Source organism: Diadema antillarum, unplaced genomic scaffold (genome assembly GCF_040938485.1).
Source record: "Diadema antillarum isolate AM-2024a unplaced genomic scaffold, OU_Dant_1.0 seq00000526_RagTag, whole genome shotgun sequence".
Classification (NCBI taxonomy): domain Eukaryota; kingdom Metazoa; phylum Echinodermata; class Echinoidea; order Diadematoida; family Diadematidae; genus Diadema; species Diadema antillarum.
Genome location: NW_027271478.1, coordinates 1726832 through 1749322, shown reverse-complemented (window position 1 = coordinate 1749322; position 22491 = coordinate 1726832). Strand labels below are relative to the sequence as shown.

The window sequence follows — 22491 nt, the reverse complement described above, 5'->3', positions numbered from 1 at the left end:
AATTTTTATTCAAAGGTTCAGCCAGTTGTTTTACCGAGAGCGCTTGTGAAGTTAGTGTGTTGCAAACATTTCATACAAACTTTACTGTCCCCCCCCCCCCCCCAGAAAAAAAAATAAAGTAAAAATCTAGGCCTAGAAACTCTGTAGATGTCTTATGCATGATTTTCTAAGTCACCTCAAGATAGTTTGAATTGTTTCATGAATGAAACAGTTCACACTTATGGATACATCATGTAAAACCTTTATATCCATGTACATTCATTCTAAAGTCATTCATGTTCTTATTCTTGTATTGTATTTCAATACTCGTGTTTAGTGCTGACATCTATTTCATCATGTGTTGTGTGGCATAGAGAGGAGGATCACTCATTTTACTTCATCCAAATTGTATAGTTGCCATTCCTTCTCAGATTGGTAGAGTCATTTGTAATTTCATGTAAGAATCATCTTGTCTTCAGCATCACAACTGAAACAGAAAGTATTGGACCAGAATCTACTTCAATACCTGGAAATCTACAAGCTGTATTCTGTACGAATTGTGTGGCTGAATATATCATGTGCATTTGATGGAAGTGTGTATGTGTGTCAGAGAGAGTAATTGGAGTTGTGTGTCTGCATACATTGAAGCAATGTACACTTTCTCAGACCCTCAAATATGAGTTAGGAAATGAAAAGTACAGTCAAACCTACATAAGCAAGCAAAACAAGATGGAACAACTCATTAGTGTGAAAATGATCCAGATATACTTCAAACAAGCTCTTTTATACTAAATGAAGATAATCGTATTTGCAGTGAAATGCATCAGGAATATACATATGAGAGTCCGGCATATTATGTGCAGATAAAGGAGGCAAGTAAAAATAAAAACAAAAAAGCTGGAGAACGATTGTATGGAAAAATGCTCAACGAAAGATAGAACCGTGTCTGAGTTTGAGATGTGGAAATGTTGCAGAGACATGAAATACAGGTATGATAGAGTGAAAGGAATTTGTGTGTGTGTGTGTGTGTGTATAGTTTGTGTGTGTGTTCGTGTGTGTTTGTGTGTGTGTATGTGTGTGAGCTGACTGATATGAAGAAGAGAAAGAAGAGCAGAATGCACGCGGAAGATTTACCATGCCGTGATAGAAGCCGTCATACTGGGAGTGGGTCGGTATATCCGTAATTAACTTGTCCAGTCCACAATGCTAATAAAGGGGATTACATAATCAGGAAGTAAACATCTGTTTGAGTAATTTTGGACACCCATTAGGGGGATTGGGCTGGTGATGAACACTTGCTAGATTTTGCAGCAAGTAGAGCTTGAGACACTAGAAGCATTACTGATTCGTCTCATGGCTACAAGCAGACATCTTGTCGAAGCTTCAGGGAAAGATCTGACGAAGATGTGAACGTCTTAATATCTCTCGTCGCAAATATGGGATACTGTACGAGCTGAAATTTTCGCGTAAAGATATTTTCGCAAATTGCTACTTGGAGGACATTTTCGCCTGTTGTTGATTTCGCGGTTGCGAGGGTCTAACTGAACTTCCTTATTTGCGCTTTGTTATTTTCGCAGTTCAAAGGCGATTTGCAAAATTTGTGAAAACAAAGCCACCGCGAAAATTTCAGCTCGTACAGTACAGCATGTACACAATGTGTATAATAGAGTGTTTGCAATGGTTTATAGGCAGCCATCTTCTATAAAAGTGTACATGCATTATCATGCATACTACACGTAAATTAATGTTAAGTAATTGAATACATGTATTCTACTTTTCCATTCATCCAGGCATGTTTTACGGTATGTTTTGTTTTGTCTCTGCATTTTGAACAGTATTCAGTCAAACCTCAAGTTGTGTACAGTATGTAGTGCCATTTGTACTACACCCGTATATCTGTGCATGCATACACAGAACATTGAATTACACTGTATTGCGCACATCAAAGAGTGTACTGCAGCTCACAATATGAACAGGAATAGACACTTTGTAGCTTAGTAAGCGGCATCAAGCATACTTCACATTATGCATTTAAAGGCTGTTTTGTTTGACTCAAAAATGAAATTATGTCCATAATCTCTATAGTAGCTTTGACATGCCCTTTACATGACACTTCTGTGCTGCCCATGTACATCATAAAATATTTCATTTGAACAATGCCAACCCCAAGACGGACATACTAATATTTTTTTTTTTTTTTTGTACACTGTGTCTTCAGGAAACAAATTACAAAGACTACCGTATGTTCCCAAAAATATTAAACGGGACCCTCCGCAATGATGACTTTAAAAATAGTGAAGCAATCCAAATACAAATTCAGGGTATGAAACTAATAACTCATTGCCCACATCTTACAGAAAACCCCATTTGATTTGCTTCTGTGGTCAAAGAGAAATGAGGAATTTTGTAGAGGATGTCAAGAATCTCTTCCCTCCAAGTTCTGTCTATTGTATTCACACACAAAAGCATCAAAGCGCCAAACTTGGAAGAATCGGACTCATGACATGCTTTACAACTTTTCACATTTCTCTGTGACCGCTTAACGAAATTGAATGGGATTTTCTGAAAAATAGGGATAAGGTGTTATATTTTAAGACCCTGAAGTAGCATTTAGACATTTTAATCATATAATTCGGTGTTATCAATGCGAAAATTTGATTGTAATTTTTTTGGGGGGACATACTGTATAAAGCAAAGTCTGCATACTATGTTCATAACTTCCAAATTGTGTGCTATCTTTGGTCTATTTGAGTTTCAATTGACTGTCTCTGAATACTGGAGGTGGAAGTCACATATTGGCTGCTTTACAAAATATTTTGTCGTGCGCATTGCAGATTGTCGTTATCGTGCTTCCCTGCGCATGGCAGATTGGTGCTACAATGTAGGCTGTGGGTGATAGGGTTAACAACATTCTGCCATGCACAGGGAGGCGCGTTACAACATTCTCCCATGCACACGAAGATTTGTTATATTTACAAACTGCCATGTCTTCCAATCTTACTCTTTCCAAATCAGGATTTGTACCTAGTAGTCTGCAATACCCCTGATGATCACATCCATGACTGTCTTTACTCTAGAATAGTATACTACATAATAAACTGATGTAGCTTATCATGCATCCAGTCGAAGTGTAAACTTCAAAAATATTATGAATCACAAAAACTGGAATTCTTTGCTATCTATGTATCATTCCTTCAAACGCATGTCGAATCTATATTTTTTTGTACATTCTGTTGAAAGAAGTGAAAATAAAACCTTTGAATTGAATTGAATTGAATTGAATGGAAATGTAAGCGTATACTACAGAATATACAGTACATGTATGTATTTGAAATCATGGACTGAAAGAGGACAAAGCAAGACAAGTTAAAACAAAACAGTATCAAGAAAGACTAAAAGTTAGAAAGTACCCAAAGCCCACCCTGTTTACCACATAGATGGGACATCAATACATATTTACATTGCATTATGTATACATGCCTGTCTCCATTCACTCTATAACTACGTAATTGTATGATTATGTACATAATATAGTTGTGATTGACAGTCCATCAGAGAGTGTGTGTAAAATGCATGCCAATGTGTGTCCTGTTGTATAGCCAACAGGAAGCGACGTCGGCAGAACTGCCTCATGCCCCATACCAAGGAATTCTAAGCCCTTGTCTAGAGATGGAAGTAAGAGGGAGGAGGAGGGTTGATGGCTTTCCCAGCCCAGTGGTGCAGCAGGGGGAAGTCAGCTTTCAAGATAATGACTCACAGTACTTTGAAGGTCTGTGGTATCCAGAAAGGAATAAGGATACTTGAGAGGTGTTAAGCCATGTTAGAAATCTATTTCCTATCTAATATTAAGGATATTTACTTCCATCGTCTTTGTGCAATGCATTTAAAGTGTTCATTATTATTATCATTATTATTACCATTATTATTATTATTATTGTTATTATTATTATTATTATTATTATTATTATCTATTCGACCAGGTCAAGAATATAGGATACATGTATGTATCATAAACATTACAAACATGAAACAAAAACAAAAATGAACATTAAAAAGGGATACACTGTACATGTTACACAAAATGAAAATGAAATAAATGGAGACAACATGAGGGACAGGGCACACAAAAGTAAAAATATTTACATGAGCCCACACATGTTGCCCCTAAGAATCATATAAAATCATATAATCAGCAATAAATTTGTTTTATTCATGAGAACATGAGTGTTCATTTGATGTGGAGAAGCAACTTTGAAATGAAAAAGCATGGTAATCAATCAATTATATGAGGAATACAGTACCGGTAAGTAAATTCCATTTAAATTCTGTTGACACATAGATCTGTGACTATTGTGGAAGACTTATTGTTTTAAAAATGTTTACAAGTTCAGTTGGGGTTTTAATGTGTGTGGGTTTTTTTTTTTTTTTTTTTTTTGGTTTGTTTTTTTTGTTGGGGGGGGGGTCAAACCTTACCATTACATACTTGATGTAGAGTGTTTTTCCATTTGCTTAAAGCAGTGGGAAAGTCTCACAAGATCAACAAAATATAGTATCTTTCTAAAGATTGAAAATGTACCAACTCTTTCATTTTCAAAGGAATTCTTGTTGCATGTCACATTGAAAAATATGGGCAGGCAAAGCTTTTTCTTTTAATGTAGGAATCTGTAGTCACATTATCGTATATGTCCAAACTTCCTAGTCAGTGCTTTGAGAAGCCAACAGTTCAGATGAAACTAGTTTTTATGGGACAGTGATAGAGGAATACAGAGAAAGAATTGTACCGTTCACCATGGTAAGTCGGTTTGTATCAGTCTTTCTTGCGCTGATCATATTTGAATATGCAGATTAGTGCAAGATCTCAGGTTTTGTTATTTGAATTAAATCTCAACACCTTATTGTTGACTAGACTGTCAAGAATAAAAAAAGCTACATTTATTGTAAATTTGTGTAATAGGTGATGAACCATTGATTCATGATGAATATCAATTTTATAATCAGTATGAATATATGTCTTGTTATTGTTAAGGATACTGATATGGTAAATGTGAAAAAAAAAGAGTATTCCATTGTATCTTCCACACAGCACTGAGGATTGATGCATTCTTTATGTGCTTGGCAAGACTGTTACGAAAGCACACCATGAACATCTTAAAATTTGTAGTAAAATGATAGTGTTGACAGTAGTGTAAAAGTGTTACATCTTTCTACACCTGTATGAGTCCTTTGTAGATAAGGGTGGAAAGATTTCAATGCATGTCTGTAATATTATAAATGTTTCTGTGAGCAAATGTTTGCTTGTTGGTATGTGGAATTTTAACATAACATTTCTGTACATCTTTACAAAATAAAAGATGCAAGAAGTTTGAAATCCATTATATGTACAGTGTATGATGAAGAAAATAGTATATCATTTGAACAACACATTGGTCTAGGCATGTAATTGCCTGTACATAAGATGAATAAGTCCTTTAATTGTTAACTGATGACCTATAAATGGCTTTGACCTTCTCTCATTCTGTATACTTGTATGTGTGTGTGTGTGTGTGTGTGTGTGTATGTATGTATGTATTGTATGTGTGTGTTTGTGTGTATGTTTTTGTGTGCTGTGGTTTGTGTTATGTGGCATCATTTACATAGTTTCCCACATTCCTATAGCAGTAGGGTGCCAAATTCTGTACAAGGCACTCCACCATGCTAAATATACATACAAATACACTGTAAAGTGTTCCAATATTGCATACCGAGGTATTATGTAGGAGCAAATAGCCAATAGCATCCACTTTTCTTGACATTTATTACCCACGCCGATGTAATCGGCAGGGGGTTATGTAAAGGGTTCCGTATGTTTGTTTGTTTGTTTGTTTGTTTGTTTGTTTTTTTGTTTTTTTGTTTGTTTGTTTGTTTGTTTGTTTGTTTGTGTACAAGATAACAAGAGAACGGGTAAACGGATTTGCACGAAATGTTCAGGGAATGTTTGGATAATGACAGGAAAGAATCGATTAGATTTTGGTGATAATCGGTTGACCCTTGCAAATTCTGTGTGACCTTGAAGTTTTGACCCCATGGTATAGTGACCACTCCGAACATTTTCCGTTTCTTAGCGATTTTCCGCTACCATACAAATATGGCGCGCCATTTGATCAATAATGCCGATTAACTGTTCATCGCCGAAAAACACTGTTTATCGGCGATAAACACTGAAAAAACACTGTTTATCGGCGATAAACAGTGTTTATCGAACGAAAAACACTGTTTATCAAGTGATAAACAGTGTTTATCGAGAAAAACTATGTTTATCGACCAAGTGATAAACAGTGTTTATCGAGGAAAAACTATGTTTATCGATCGACCGATAAACAGAGTTTTTTGTGATAAACACTGTTTATCGACCGCCGATAAACGGTGTTTATCGAGAAAAATTCAGTTTATCAGTTGATAAAGGTGTGATAAACAGAGCTTCATCTTGATAAACAGAGTTTATCGCTCGATAAAGTGTTTATCGCCGATAAACAGTGTTGTGGGTCGATCGGCGCGCCATATACAAAAGCGTATCTCCCAAACGATCCGACTTCGCTGCATGCAACTCTGTTCGTAAGACGATCCAACTTCGCTGCTCAACACCATTCGTAAGAATTTCGAAATTTACGTTTATTTGAGGAACTATGTCCTTCTTGATTTATGAAAGTTCGGGGTTCGCTCTCCGTCGTCACAAACTGTCCCGTATTTGGTGATTTTTCAAATTAACATTGATTCTTTTTTTGTTTGTTTGTTGGAGGAGCATTCCTCAATCATGAAATAATTTTGCTCGGTCCCAGTCACACTGCACGATATGCGCACTCATTGTCAATGCGTGTTCAAGGCCGGTGAAAATGCATCGCGCTCTACCCTGTTGGCGCAAAATTGCATCGCGGACGTTGCGGCGCTCGTTGGTGACCGAATACTGGTGCAGTAGATATTTGCATTCAACCCTTGCATTGAATAATTGCCGTAGGGGGGTAATTGCCCAGGGGCTACGTAAATTTTGTTTTTCTTTTTACCCACGCCGATGAAAATCGGCAGGGGGTTATGTAAAGGGTTCCGTATGTTTGTTTGTTTGTTTGTTTTTTTTTTTTTTTGTTTTTTTTTGTTGGTTTGTTTGTTTGTTTGTGTACAAGATAACAAGAGAACGGGTAAACGGATTTGCACGAAATGTTATGGGGATGTTTGGATAATGGCAGGAAAGAATCGATTAGATTTTGGTGATAATCGGTTGACCCTTGCAAATTCTGTGTGACCTTGAAGTTTTGACCCCATGGTATAGTGACCACTCCGAAAATTTCCCGTTTCTCACTTTGCGATTTTCCGCTACCATACGAAAACATAAACTCCCAAACGATCCGACTTCGCTGCTCAAATGTTCGTAAGAATTCCGAAATTTACGTTTAGGCCTATTTGAGGGACTATGTCCTTCTAGATTTATGAAAGTTCGTTCTCCGTCATCACAAACTGGCCCGTATTTTGATGATTTTTCAAATTAACATTGATTGTTTTTTTCGTTGGAGGAGCATTTGCTCGGTCGCAGTCACACTGCACGATATGCGTGCTCAATGTCAATGCGTGTGCAAGGCCGCTGAAAATGCATCGCGCTCTACACTGTTGGTGCAAAATTGCATCGGGGACGTTGCGGCGCTCGTTGGTGGCCGAATACTGGTGCAGTAGACATTTGCATTCAACCCTTGCATTGAATAATTCCCGTAGACACTAATCATAGGGGTAATTGCGTAGGGGGTACGTAAATTTTGTTTTTCTTTTGCGCTTTTGTGGATACAATCGTACCATCAAAGATCGTACACTCATACGACCTTTGATATCATCACACTCTCGGCTTGCTATAATCAAAATATCCCGCAAGAAAACGGCGTATTTCTCGATTTTTAGCGCTTTTTCCGCGACCCGTCGCGTAGACAATACTCTTAAAACTGGACTTAATTCGCGCGCGCTTGGAAAAGTTCCGATTCTGCACTTTTGACTGTGGAATTTGGGATTTTCGATGGATTTTTGGAGGAGACTTGAGGACTTTCCTGTACGTGAATGAGTGTTGGGTGTGTAATGATGTGATTTGCGTGTGATGTGACTGTAGAACCAAAGATCGTACACTTCAGTGTACGATCTTTGGTAGAACTCACTGGCTGGTGATAAAGCACACTGGCAATTAAGTGGCCGAATTCTGGTAGATGACCGAATGCACATTATGTTTACCCCGACTTTGTACTTAGGCGTGGGTCTGCCGCCTTTGACGGCCCCTCTCTAGTTCTTGATGTACATGTATAGTTTGTTTCAGCTGCAGGAGAAGAGTAAGAATTTCAACTTCACTGGCTAAATGTCCAGATTTATCATTATTTTAGGCAGTAGTGTATTACCCATATTGTTGAACGATACATGTGTATCCTACAAACAAAGAATAGACAATTTATTCTCGTGTAAAAAGAAAACCCACCAGACTTTATAAACTTCAACATTTGGCTGAAAAATTAAATAAGCAAATACAGTGATATGCTGACAAATCTTAGAAAAGACAATATTTTGAAGTATTCATAAACCTTGTGCAGAAAATGTGATGCAACTTAAGAGGTGAAATTACTGTAGTGGATTGATGTTAAATTATTATACAAAATATGCAGCAATGTAAAATTGATATGTTGATAGCGAGAAAATGGTGAAGAAAATGCCCTTGTAACATGGCACAAACTCATTTCCGGGCTATACCAAGGGCAGTCAGTCCCACGACTGTTGGTCGAGAAAAATGTGAGGTCACTTCCTGTCAAATGTAATCAGCTCTTGTCCAGTGGTCAGTTTCCATGAAACAAATTTCATGGTAAAGTGTTTTCATGGAAGCCTCTGTCTGGGATGCATTATTTCTTAGGTTGGGTACATTACTAGAATACTAGCTACAGACCTTGTGTACGTGCCCTATCATAATACTTCATGGCCATCATGTAAACAGTACATTAAAAATTAAATGTACATGTAAATGTGACTGGAGAGTTCCTTGGAACATTCTTTTTTAAACAAAAATGCACCATGCAAGTATATACCTGATATTCACTAAATATATTCAGTGTTGTATTTAGCTGTGAGTGGAGTAATTTGGAGCAGTCGGTTCCGTTAGGTTTACATTTTGCATTAGATACACAGTATATTATAGATACTGATGTTATTTGCAATGCAGGTGAAATATTACTTAACATGAGAAATATTTACAAACAATGGGATACCCTTGTATACCTGTAAGAACCCAAATGCCAAGCATTTAAGAATTTGTATGTTTGGAGAAACTGTCAAGGTTTGTCCTAATAATGAATGTATAAGTTATCATGTTTTCTTGATTTTATAGAAAAGCAAAATTCAAGGGGAACACCCCCCCCCCCCCCCCCCCCCCCCCCCCCGGAACATTTGCATGATACATTACCATCACAGATGATAGTGTACAGGACTAGGACAATTGTATTTACTTCTAAGAACTACACATATCTAATATTAGAAATTGATTATGTGAATCTTGTCTCAACATAGTTTTATGTCTATGCCATACTTGCACACAACTAATGTTTACTTATATTTTGTTGATAAAAGGGGAACAAAGTTGTTGAGTTTTTTTATGTGATTTTCTCTTCCTAATACATATTTACATGTTCTGAAGGTCCTACAGATGAAACACCTTTAAAAAGTTGTCATTTCGGTGATGCATAATTATCTAATGTAAAATAGCACTTTTTCTCTCTTTCATATCAACATATGGAAATAGGTGACTCTTTTACCCCAAAATGGAGGCCTAATTTACAAATCCCATTGAAAACTCATGCACTCTTTAGTTGTTGAAACACAGTGAAAAAACCACAGGTCTAAAATCATAAGCTCCCTGATTCAAGTCAGTGAGCAGCTGCAGTACGTTGTAGTTTTCCTTTTGGCAGGGCACAATTTGTCTTCATTACTATGTCCTTCAGAGGGGGACGTAAGACCATCGGTTTGTATTCTTCCTTAGACGCCATGAACAAGATATACCCAAACTAAGCTAAGAGTAAGGTTAACTCATTTATCTCCATTTTTTCATCTTGTATAGTCATAGCATTTGAGGTGTGTGATCAAGTTTCGTTGGAATTTGCTCGATATGTACTGATGAAGTAGGTATCATATCCAGCATATGCCTCGTCATGCTGATCTTAATACAAGTACAATATGAAGAGTTTGTTTGCAAAAACCGATAAGTCCATTTTTGAAGATTTTGAAGTACGGTCTCTATCATAAAGTATAAAATAATACCTTTTAAATGATATATTGGTCACTACATATAAAGGTACATTTTTGAAGTTATGGTCAAAACAAGCAAATATTTTCTTATAATTCTCTTTATTTTTCTTGACCTTTAATCGCAAATATCTCCATTTGGCAAATATGGACTTATCGGTTTTTGCAAACAAACTCTTCATATGATGATAGTGGTAGTGACTGCATTTAAACAGGCATAATGGTAATGAGTGATAACTATGATGATATTTTTCTGTACATGACTAGAAATCGACAATTATCACAGTAATCTAGCAGTAATTCAAGTGGGTAAATCATGTCTGGCTATACAAAAAAAAAAAAAAAATAAATATATATATAACAATTTGTAGCTTTTGTTAACAGAACATGATATCCAAGTTGATGGTGTCTGAATAAATCTTTATAGTGCTATACAATGTATCAAATACATCCAGTGCCTATATGAATTTAGACTACAGGGAAACAAAAATTAGTTGAAAGAAGGAATTACCAACATCACCTACTGTATATAAATGCCAAATATTTTGCAAGGTTTTTATTTTTGCAAATTTTGCGTTCCTATTTGCAATTTTAAAGACAGGCAAAAATGTTAGCTCTGATCCCAACATGAATGCCATGCGTACATTTCTCTGTTCAGTACTGTGTTCCACAATTGCACATTAAACCACCTGAGATATTGTCAGGAAGTCCTGATTCGCAAAAGATTAGACTTGCTAAATATACGGTGTTTGTACATTATGTCACTTTTAGAAAACATTCACTTTTAGAAAACATTCATGGGAGTCTTGTGCTTTACATGTCTAGTGTATGATTTTGTGTTAAGAGACAGTGAGACTTGTAGCTTTATTTGTGTATCAACAATGAAAGGTAGATATGCATTATGTAGCACAACTACATACTTCAAACCATGATATGTAGAACAGTGTTTATGTAGCGTTTTTTTTTTTGCTGATATGGTAGTCTGTACAGTTTTCAAATTGCTAACAAGGGGGCAGTGAAATAGTGCATTTAAAAAAGCTTATCAGTAGTGAATAATTATAAAATAGACCCATTTAAATGTGTTTCAGTCAATGTAAATTACATAGTTAGCAGAACATCAACTTGAATAGTCACTTCTAATTGATTCTTGGCAGGTACTAGTAGTTGCTGAATTTTACACTAAATTGCAATTGGTATTAAGAAACTGTTGAACATGTAGCCTAGGTGTGGTAATGGTGTCTGTCAGTAATAAAGCAATCATTTTGACTCGTCACTGAAAAAGGCCCTTCTGCAGATGGTATATGAAGTAAACCTGAAACATAATTACATGTACCTTGTAATGTTGGCAAGATGGTACAGTTGAATGAATATGTGACAACTATTTCTAAACACAAGTATTTATGTCACATTATTCGCACAAAAAGGTGATGAAACTCCCAAGTCTGAGATTCTGTACCCATGTGGCCATGAGACTGTGACATTGCACTGTATCTTTTCAGCCACTTATAATTGTGTGGGAAGTTGGTCTCATTTTACAAGGTGATCCAGCAAGTGCAGTGCTTAAAACAAGGAAGTCATTTTGTTACACACAGTATTGTTACCAAAACCAAAGACCAATTTCTGCAAAAGTAGTACTGTTTACATAGCAGCTCAATTATTCAATCAATTACCGGAAGCCACGAGAACATGTACAAGGTTAGCACAATTTCTGAAGGATATCGATTCTGTTTTCTTACTTGATTTATGAGTTTTTCTATTTCTGAGTAATACCTTTTTTTTTTAATCACTTCCTTTCTGAGATTTTTTTTTCTTCTTCTTACTGCATTCTACTGTCTGACTGTTTTGTAAAGAGTGTTGTGTATATATGTTTTTTTTTTCATCTTTTTGTTTCGTTATACCGATTATTGTCTATGTATTATTCTATACGTTGATTGTACCACATTATGTTTTTTGTACAGTGTATATCATACGGACTTGCTGAAAAACAGCCTAACGGCTGAGTGCAAGTATTTTTTACCCGTGTTTAAATAAAAAATAAATAAAAAACAAACAAAAACCATCTGATGCACCATTCCATGCAGAGAATAATTTTTCTGGTATCACACCACAATTTCCTATGTATTTTTTATGTGACTGCTTTACAAAATTTTGTGTGTGTTACATAGGACTGTACAGAACTATGTTAAAAGTATTTTCCCACTGATCAAAACTGCCAATCAAATTTGAGTACTAAAATTATTCCCTACCATGACCTTTGCGGAGATCTATTTTGATGCTACAGCTTCCGTACCAATACTGCAGACCCTCCATAAAAGAGCATCGCTGAAAATCATAAACTTATGATATACAGTGTAATGCTATTGATCACTGGAAGATTGTGATGTTTAACCACACCAGGGCCCCATATCATAAAAAGTTGCTAGGATAGCAGAGACTCCAACCCCAAGCACCTTCTGATCTGGAGATTCTCCCGCCCGAAACCCCTAGCAAACGGGAGACTCCAAGTTGATGTGTGCGAAACGCGAAGTTCCTAAGGGTTCTAGATGTTCTCTGGTGCTATCTAAGGCTTATTTTTTAAACATACGATAGCAATAAGTAAGAAATGCTTTCCACCGGGAGACACAGAGCCAGGGCGGGAGAAATCAAATCTCAAGCGGGAGAACGGGAGATTCTGCAAAAATGGGCTTTCAGCGGGAGATCTCCCGTTGAAAACGGGAGAGTTGGAGTCTCTGGGATAGCAACTTTTGCTACAGTGACAAGTGTCATGGTCATATGACAGGGATCCTGCTTCCTGATTGGCTGTTGATATGTGAAGTTGTTATTTTAGCAAGAGTTGCTGTCCTCACAAATTTTGTGAAATGGAACCCAGGGCCCCATTGGATATGAAGCTTTCAGATAGTACAGCAATAAGCAACTTCATCAGTTGACGCAGATACACAGCGTACCATTGCAACTGCAAGTAAAAAGCCATGATCAGCTTTTTCAGCTGTTCTTGTGATATACACAGAGCTGTTGCAACATGCAATTATTATTCATTCACCATGATTACTGTAAAAATGGAAATTTTCGCGCATTTCGCGCAACCAGAAACTAGCGCGAACATAAAGGCACGCGAATATTTTTGCTTGCCATATGTGCCTGTGCGTGATGTCTTGATTCCGCGGAATTAAAAACATGCGAAACTCTTCCGACCCGGCCAAGCGCGAAAAATTAGTCACGCGAAAATATCCACTTTTACAGTAACTCTTACCAGCTGGTGCTGTATTCACCAACTGCTATGAATGTTCACAAACTAATTGTCAATGAGTACAAATTACTAATCCCATCATGTCACTTTGGTCTTGGTGGATAAAGGCACATGGCTAAACCTCACTAAGCTTACTCTTCTACAACTAGGTTAAGTTTGGATGTATCACTGAATGCTGATGAAAGAAAAAGTTTGACAAGTTATACGCCAAATATTTCGCGAGGTTTTTATTTTCGCGAATTTTGCGAGTCAAGTGCTATTCGCAAAATTAAAGACACACGAAAATATTGACTCTGATCCCGATGTGAATGTGACGTACACGTGTACTCTTCTCTGTTTGGGACAGGACTCCACGATTGCAAATTTAACCACTCGCGAATTTGTTGGGAATTCCTGATTCGCACAAATTTAGACTCGCGAAATATATGCCGCATAATACAGTAGACTACCCCGTAAGTACCTGGCCACATAAAGGGTCAAAGCAAGGTACAGACCTGTGTCTGATAGAGGTCTGGACCCTGTTTCATAAAGCTGTTTTTAAAGTTATGCATGACTGTGAACGACTGGAATATGAAGTGCCAATATATGTCCCCATTTTTTCCCTTACATTTTAACAAAGTACAACTGTATGTCAATATTTCATCTACTTCAGGGCAAGAATACACTTTCAACTGAAAATGTGTGTTGATATGTAAGAATAATCATTATCATCTGCAAATTTCAACTTCAGCTATTGAAATTAACAGTGATTAAGAAACCCACTTGGCTTACCATATTTGAGTCATTCATAAAGTCGTGCATAACTTTACGAACAGCTTTATGAAACAGGGCTCTGACGTATTCTACCAATTTTACTGCAAAACAGTCCATTCAAACAAACACTAATCCAGGTCTGTCAGCGGTACCCTTAAAATACGGGATTTGCTAAAGATTTTGTGAGTCATATTTCATGTTTTTGGTAAATTTTGTCTAAAATGGTCATATTTTCCAGAATTTCCTAATATTTTTCTTAGGGTTCCATACACAAAGCTAAAGAATGAAGGTAGAAGATTGATATGGGAAAACAATTTGGTGCAAATATTATTGCTGCTTACAACATAAATTCATGTCTATAGAGTTTAGAATTGGCAAATGCTTGTGTAACCTAGGTTTCTTGACTTAGTCTTAGCCACAGACATGTTATTTGGTATTTCATTGTATCATGGTGACAAACAAGAAAGAAACTTAGCCACGCCTTCTTTTTGTGGTTTCCAAAATCAGCACCTGGGTTATATAGTTTCCCAGGCATTTCCTGTATGAAACATGATTTAGTGGCTGTGCCTAGTGTGCATGCATGCCAACTCTTCTTTTTTGAGACACTGTAGCGTGCCACGAACACACTTGGTCGACAGAGAGTAGCCTGCTCGTAATACTGTCAGCCACGGTTCTCAAATCAAGCATTGAAAATTAATTTCCAATTCAAGTAGAACGCCAAGAGGAGGCTCCAAGAAAACAGTGGAACATTGACGGAGGAATAAAGCAACAGGGGGAATATGAGAGGGGGGAACAGTTATAAGATTGAAGTGAATGAAATCAAGATGAGAGAGAGAGAGAGAGAGAGAGAGATACACAAGACGTAGAGGAAAGAAAGGGGAAGGGAGGAGAAATATAGAGAAAGATATCTTTAATGTGGGTCGACAGTAGCACAGGTTGATGACATGAAGATGAAATGATGATACTTTCAGAGAAAGAGAAACTAGTGAAGAAGGCATGCAAAGCAACCAGAAAGACAAGGAGGGCATAGTTGAATTTAATATGAGATAATGAAACGTGAGGAGTTAGAGAGGGAGAGATATACGGAGTAATATATATATATATTCATATATAGTGATATATTAATACATTGTATTGTGATAGATTGAGAAAAACAAAAGAGAACAAGAACACATAGGGTAATATTCATCAGTTGCACAAGGTACATGGTATACAGACTGGATACTGCAAGTGGCATGACCAAATACTTGTGAGGAAAGAAAGTGACAGAAAAACTGAGAGGGAAAACAGCTGAAATTGAAATTAGTGAGGAAGAGAGAGAGAGAGAGAAAGAGAGGGGGAGAGGCAGAGAAAGAAGTAATGAAGGTAGATAGTGATCAGAGTGATCGATGATGAGAAATATGTGTTGCAACTGATGAATGTGACCATTACAGCTCACGGATGATCTGATGTCGCCATGTAACTTGGCTCACAATGATGGTTGAAGGGCATGCATGTCTTTATTTTAACCCGTTGAGGACGAGTTCCGAGTATACTCGCGGGCAGGAGTCTATGGGAAATGCGTGTTGTAGTAAAATCAAACCGTCCTCAATGGGTTAAACCTACTTGGGCCAGCTACACTAGATTTCAAGTCTCTTTCAGTGGAAAACAAATTGCATCTTTGGGACCATGCATTCGACAATTCTAATCTTAAACTGGTGTTAAACCAAGGGGACTCCTGAGGTCTGTTTTGCTGAGCCCTAAGATCAATCCCAAGTATAGTTCACTTGATCTTAGGGACAATGTTGGGATCAATAAGTCCATAGAAATTAGAAACTGTTTAAAACAAAGCATTTGGGAACAATATTATGCAACCACCTTGCCACATTCTGGAATGCATCTTGAACACGTCTATAATCGTCCCAACTAGATCTGATCTGAATCTGTCCCAACTTTAGGTTCACTGTTTGGCTCAGTATCAGATCAGGCCCGTAACTGGGGGGTTCAGGGGGTCCCCCCCCCCCCTCAGAAAGGTCCACTATGTCCAATTTTGAGCCCCCTCCCCATAAAAATCCTAGTTACAGGCCTGAGTATACTTCTCACATTAGTGAGACAGGGCCCCAGAAACATAATAGATAACAGTATATGTATGATATGTACTCAAGTTTGTGGGTGAATTTTAATTGTGTGCTATTCTTTGGTGTAATTTGATACCACTTTATCCTACTGGTTTTCTAGTTGGTTTGATTTTTTTTTTTCATTCAATGCAGATGATATTGTTTAAATACTATTCTGTGAGAACATTTCATTGTGCTCCATTTTTACTGGAGGACTTGACCCTTTCTGGCAGACAGTGGACAACTTGATTACTCACACCCATCTGTGTCCGTGGGTTATTTCACCTGCCTTGTCCTGTTCAAGTGGATAAAGATACCTCATTCCCCAATCATTCTATAGTCCAGTATTGTTTACATCATAGAACTTTGTCCCGTATCAGGGCAATTACCCGGCAAGGATAATTCCCCCCCCCCCCCCCTGGCTAAATACTGGTTAGTGATAAGGTTAGAGAAAAAAATTAGGGTTAGGGTTAGGCTTAGGGTTAGAGTTTGGGTTAGGGTTAGGATTAGGTTCAGGATCAGGATTAGGGTTAGGGTTAGGGGAAGGGTCTACCCAGGGGGTAATTGCCCTAGTCCCCTTTGTCCAGGCCCCTTCTCGTTGGTGGGTACATTCTTGGAAATACAAAAGGTATGCAGCACGATGTCCCGTGTTTGTCTCGTCATGCATTCATACAGGTGTGTCTCAGGTTTGTTTTGATGAGTATGTCTCCTTTAGTCTTGTGTATTTTTCTTTTACCAAGGGAGTTTTATTCTATGGGGAATGATATTCCTTCAATTTATATGCCCTCTGTACAAATAAAATTTTAAATAATCTCCTGCTTTAGTTTAAATCAAGATCATTAGTATACTTCACTTGCACAACAAGTAATAGGGGAAGATCAGTAATCTTACCAGCACCCAGATACCAGAAAAGAGCAAAAGGGGTAGACATGCCATTTTAGTGCCTCTTGAACCAGCACACCATGTTTATCTTGTAGAGTTACCCAAATATAAGGCATGTATTGGGGACAAAATAAAATGTTAGCTATTGCAGATTGAAATGCAAGGCGGGAGATTGGTATACTTATTCTATTCAGTGAATGATTGACATACTATCTTGACTGTTTGAACATGGTACTAAAAGCTTTGTCTTTGGTAGATATGAAAAAAGGTGATTTTCAACATTTTGGCTTTGTAAACTCTAACCAGCCTGCCAGTGAATGAACATCAGAGGAAGTTGTCAGTGATGTGCAACCATATACACAGTAGTTTGATTTGGACATAAAAACATCACAACAGAGTATCAGGCTTATATTGAGGGTAGATCAGAAGTACTGATGTATGGACTTTCTCAATTGCACACAGACGTGGAGTATCTGATATGTATAGTCCTTGTACCTGTGTATCCCAGGTGCTAAGTTATACAAATTTAGACAAATGAACACTTCAAATTTACTGCAATGTAAACCTGGAACTTCAAGTAAAATTTCTGAGTACATGCAAAATCTGCAAACTAAATTTGAATCAGAAAAGCACCACCACAGGAATATATCTTCAAAAGTTACTATAAACATTGACTCATACTGTAGATTCCTCATGAGTGTTGGACAAAATGTTCAGGAATTCCTTGGTATGTTATGCTATGAGAATGGTATTGCAGGTATTATTAGTGGGATTCACATGTACACGAATTGGCGGGATACAAATCACAAGATCACAAGATCACAGGATCAGAATCTCAAGATTTTTGCCCATGTGGACAAAGAAATCCCACCAATTATCGCAATCAGCATCACAATGCAATTCCCAAGAAATGTTGCCCTCATTTCTGAATTACCCCAATAATTCTCCCAGCGGTGACCATGTGAACGCTTCACCAAATAATCTCTCATCATTCAAAGCGGACATCACAACATCATGTACACCTCAACAGCAGCGTGCACACCACACCGCTGTGATGCACAAGAACAAAGGGCAAAGAGAAACGCACACAGTAAAGTGCATTGTGTGCATCATTATTAGTGGATATTCTGTCCGTGTGAATGCTTGCAAAAAATCTCAAGATTTTGATCGCAATCGTTATCTTGCTATGTCTGTCCGTGTGAACACTTGCAAAAAAAAAATCTTAAGATATGAATCACAATCGTTTTCCCACTGTTTTGTACCTGTGAATGCGGCTTTAGTGTTATCACTAGTTTAGAACTACTGTAAAACGAGAAATGTTCGCGTGCATTTTAATTTCGCGAATTTCGCGAGCGCCAAGATTCGCGAAATTAAAATGCACGCAAAATTTCTTATCTACACTATATGCATTGAACGCAAGAGGCAATTCGCGAAAATTTCTTGCCACGAAAAAGGCCGTCGGCTCCAATTCGCGAAAATTTCATGCCGCAAATATATCATGTTTTACAGTAATCGCGCTGCAGAAGCACTTAGATAGTTGAATGCAGTATCACAGAATTCTAAGTTTGAAAAACTTTCATGGTATCTTCGCTGTTCGAATTATGTTAAACATGTTTTTTACAGCTTCATGAAAGAGGAATAGACTTTGATGCTGCATTCCACAAATTCCAAATCTTCAAATGTTCACGGAATGATTACTCTAACACCTATTATCTTTTTCTGAACTGCCACCTGAGCCACTCCTAAGAATTAAAGGGGGACTTTTGCATTCATTTTTTCCAAATACAGAAAGTCAGTAAAGTTACAATGGAAACTTGAGTTTTGAAATGGATCATAGAAACTGAACAGATGACAATATGTCTATTTCTTGTACTTTTCAACTTTCTCATAGTTGTTGTGTTCTTGTCTTTGTTTGTGGTTTTTCTCCCCCCCCCCCCCCCCAAAAAAAAAGAAGAAAAAGGTAGTATTGTCTTTTGAATAACCCTTCTACCCCCAAGCTCCGTGCGATTCCTGGAAGAAACTCTCTTGAGGCTTTACTACACCTCACCCAGGTTTTCATCGTTTGTCTTACATGTTAACTGAATATTGTAAAGTTATTAGAGCACACTCCAACACACTCCAACACACTCATGCACTCCAAACAGCATATTCATTGTATTTGTTTATATCATATGTAGGGAAAGAAATACTACACATGTCCAGCACAAGAGTACAAGATATTCAAAACTTGAAATTTTAATGTTCATGAGGTAGAGAGAAGCATAAATCTGACAGATGTCGTAAATTATATCAGTTTTGTTGCATATCTTGTCATACCCAAGCTTGGCTCAAAACTTGAATGTACACTTTCTGCGGAGAAAGAGTGCTAGCTCCTTATCCAAATATGATTGTATTATGATTGTATTTTGTACATGCAATTGAAATACATTTCACAATGTCGCATTTGAAACGAGGGCCGTGATTCAGCTTGGTCGGTAACGCATCTCCCTCTATATCCAAAGGGTCTTGGTTCGACTCCCGAGTCTAACTGAGCAATGTTGTGTGCAATCATACCATCCCCTCTAGGTAAGAGGCAAAACACTCTGTCCCTCGAATAGGACATAGAATGGAGGTCCCATGTATGAGAGAATCACAGATCATTCAAGTAAAAGATCCCGCTTCATTCATTCAATCTCAAAGAGCAGGGTGCATACCCACATCCAACTGGACCCCAAGGAAGACCAGCTAGTGCTGCTGAATATGGGCTATCCAGCCATCTTCTCAGAAAGTAAAACTAACAAGTATATATTTCATTCATTTCATCTTATTTCATTTTCAGTCACAAATGCAGTAATAGCCAAACTCAAAATCTTGCTAAGCAACTTCCCATTGCCGCCCAACTGGTGTACTTTCAGAGCAAATGCAGGTGGAGTTGGTTTCATGACATCTTCTCCTGTGACAATTGCTCTCATGAAATATCTGCACATTGAGCCAATCACTACAATAACCATAATAACAATAACAATAACAATAACTAAACATAACCCTAACACAAATCCTAATCCTCACATCAAACTAAACATAAAACCCTAACACAACCCTAACCCTACAGTCCCTGGAGAAAATAAGAGTGGAGCAATTGTTGCAGGAGCAAGTGTCATGTCACCAGTAGAGGTAGAATGCAGCAAGAACTTGCTGCTGGTTGCGTAAAACACGTCCACGTCAGGTGACCAAGTGTGCGCAGGTGACTTCTTGCCACCTCTGATAAATTACGTAGTCCCATCATCAAGGGGAAGGTGGCAGCGCAGGGCGGCGACGATGATATCACAAGATCGGTGCTGCCTTGGTGTCTGATCTGGGTCCTGTTTCACAAACCTTGTTATCAGTAACAACTGCCACTTTTCTATGACAAATTTGCTCTCAGCCAGTCAGATGCAAGGATTTCAGTAGCTTGTAACAACTATCGCAACTTTGCATTGATAACAAGTTTTATGAAACGGTGCCCAGGTCACTTCAAATTTGTCCTTTATAAAGAGTATCGGGGCAATACGTGGGTTTACATGTGCATTGTTTGGTGACAAAATGTTATCATGGCAAACTTGAGCCGTGTTTCATGAAGAGTTATAATTGATTATATAGTTGATTTTATCATGAGTCTGTGGCAGCCTGTGTGGTAAGGACATTCATAATCGATACCATCTTTTGATAAAATGGGGCCCAGAAGAGAGAGGAGCAATTTATATTTTGATAGGTTCGGAACGAGGACATATGATCACGACTTAGATAATTTTCTACTCTGGTGACACTCATTTTTCACTCTACTTTACCTTTCCCTCCTCACCGTTTCTATCGTAACAGCCAATATAGTTTAATGTCTGATACTTGCATACGTGCAACCAGAGCAAAATCTTCTAACTGTAATTTAGTAGTTAGAATCAGATATTTGCTAGTTCTCAATTGGTGCAATATTATTACCAGTGCTCTTCTCAAAGCATATTGCATCAAGCTTTCAGATTAATTCTTTCTATGGCCATGGGCTTGATGCTGGATGATTTATATTAAAAAGCTAACAGTTCCAACAATAGTGACTCTCATTTATAAATACTTGTGAAATTGTTAATTACATAGTAAACATATAGCCACACCCACTGTAATGTCAAAGAAGACATTTGATACAGATTGGGAAAAGTTGTGTGATAACCAGATACAGCAGTCCAAGAATTGTCATCCATTGTTTGTTCTCTAGGTATATTGATAGGAATCCATTGAGTTTTTCCCCCTAAGCATCAAACAAATTGAATTTACTTATAATAAATTTTTTATGGTGAGCCTGACTGGGTATAAGTAAATGTCTGCTGAGGTAGAAGGACACATGTTGGGTTAAAAAAAAATCAAGAATAGATTGATAAATATATAGCAAAATATCTTTTGACAACAAAACATTTTGGAGTGCCTTCATATAACTTATGTGTTCAAATACACCTAGGGAACTCTCTCTCGTCTCATAGTCCAAAAGTAGTACATGTGTAAGTTAGATAGTGCATGTCATTTCAGATTGCAATGTTAATATCCAACCTTCCTCTAAAACATAAACCATTGCAAAATAATTCAACAGTTTATTCAGTAGACTGTTTAACCATAAACCAGAGCAAAATAATTCAACAGTTTATTCAGTGAAGGTCAGCTATTTTTGCAGAGCATGTTCTGAAAATTTTCAAGAAATTAAGTTTATAGTTTTTGTTTTGTTTTAAGGCTCAATTGACCTTAAAAGAGAATGTTGTGACTAATATTCCTCAATCTAAAAATTGCAAAAAGACGTCATTTGGACTTTTGAACATGCAGATGAGGACATTTGATGGTCACATACATTGTAATATAAGACACAAGAGCCTTTGGTGTACATTTTCTTCATCCAATATAACAAGAAAGTTAATAGGATAACTGGCATTATATTTGTGACTAGGAACTATTCACATGATAATGACGTAATTGTTAGTGATGTATTAACCCCCTAACCATAGGGTGCACTTGAATATGTCTGTAGGGAATGTATTACAGTTCATTTCCAAATACAGTTCCACATCCTCTTCAGGGGTTTTTGCATGACACTGTTCAGTACGTATATTATTGTTTGAAGTTTTCCTTAATATTCTGTTGTCTGGAACATCAAAGGGAGCCATATGTTTCTTACAAAAACAAATAGGCCTACTTACACAAATTGTGAGCCATGAAATGAATAACAAACACTTGTTGCCACCAGTTTTATGTGGA

The 22491-nt window shown here is 37.4% G+C and overlaps 1 protein-coding gene across 1 annotated transcript in view; it reads left to right on the top strand.

The window, feature by feature from the left end:
* The window catches only part of LOC139734449 (uncharacterized), an 81479-nt gene that overhangs the window by 1088 nt on the left and 57900 nt on the right, over window positions 1-22491 (top strand). The gene's annotated exons all lie outside the window — the stretch shown is intronic.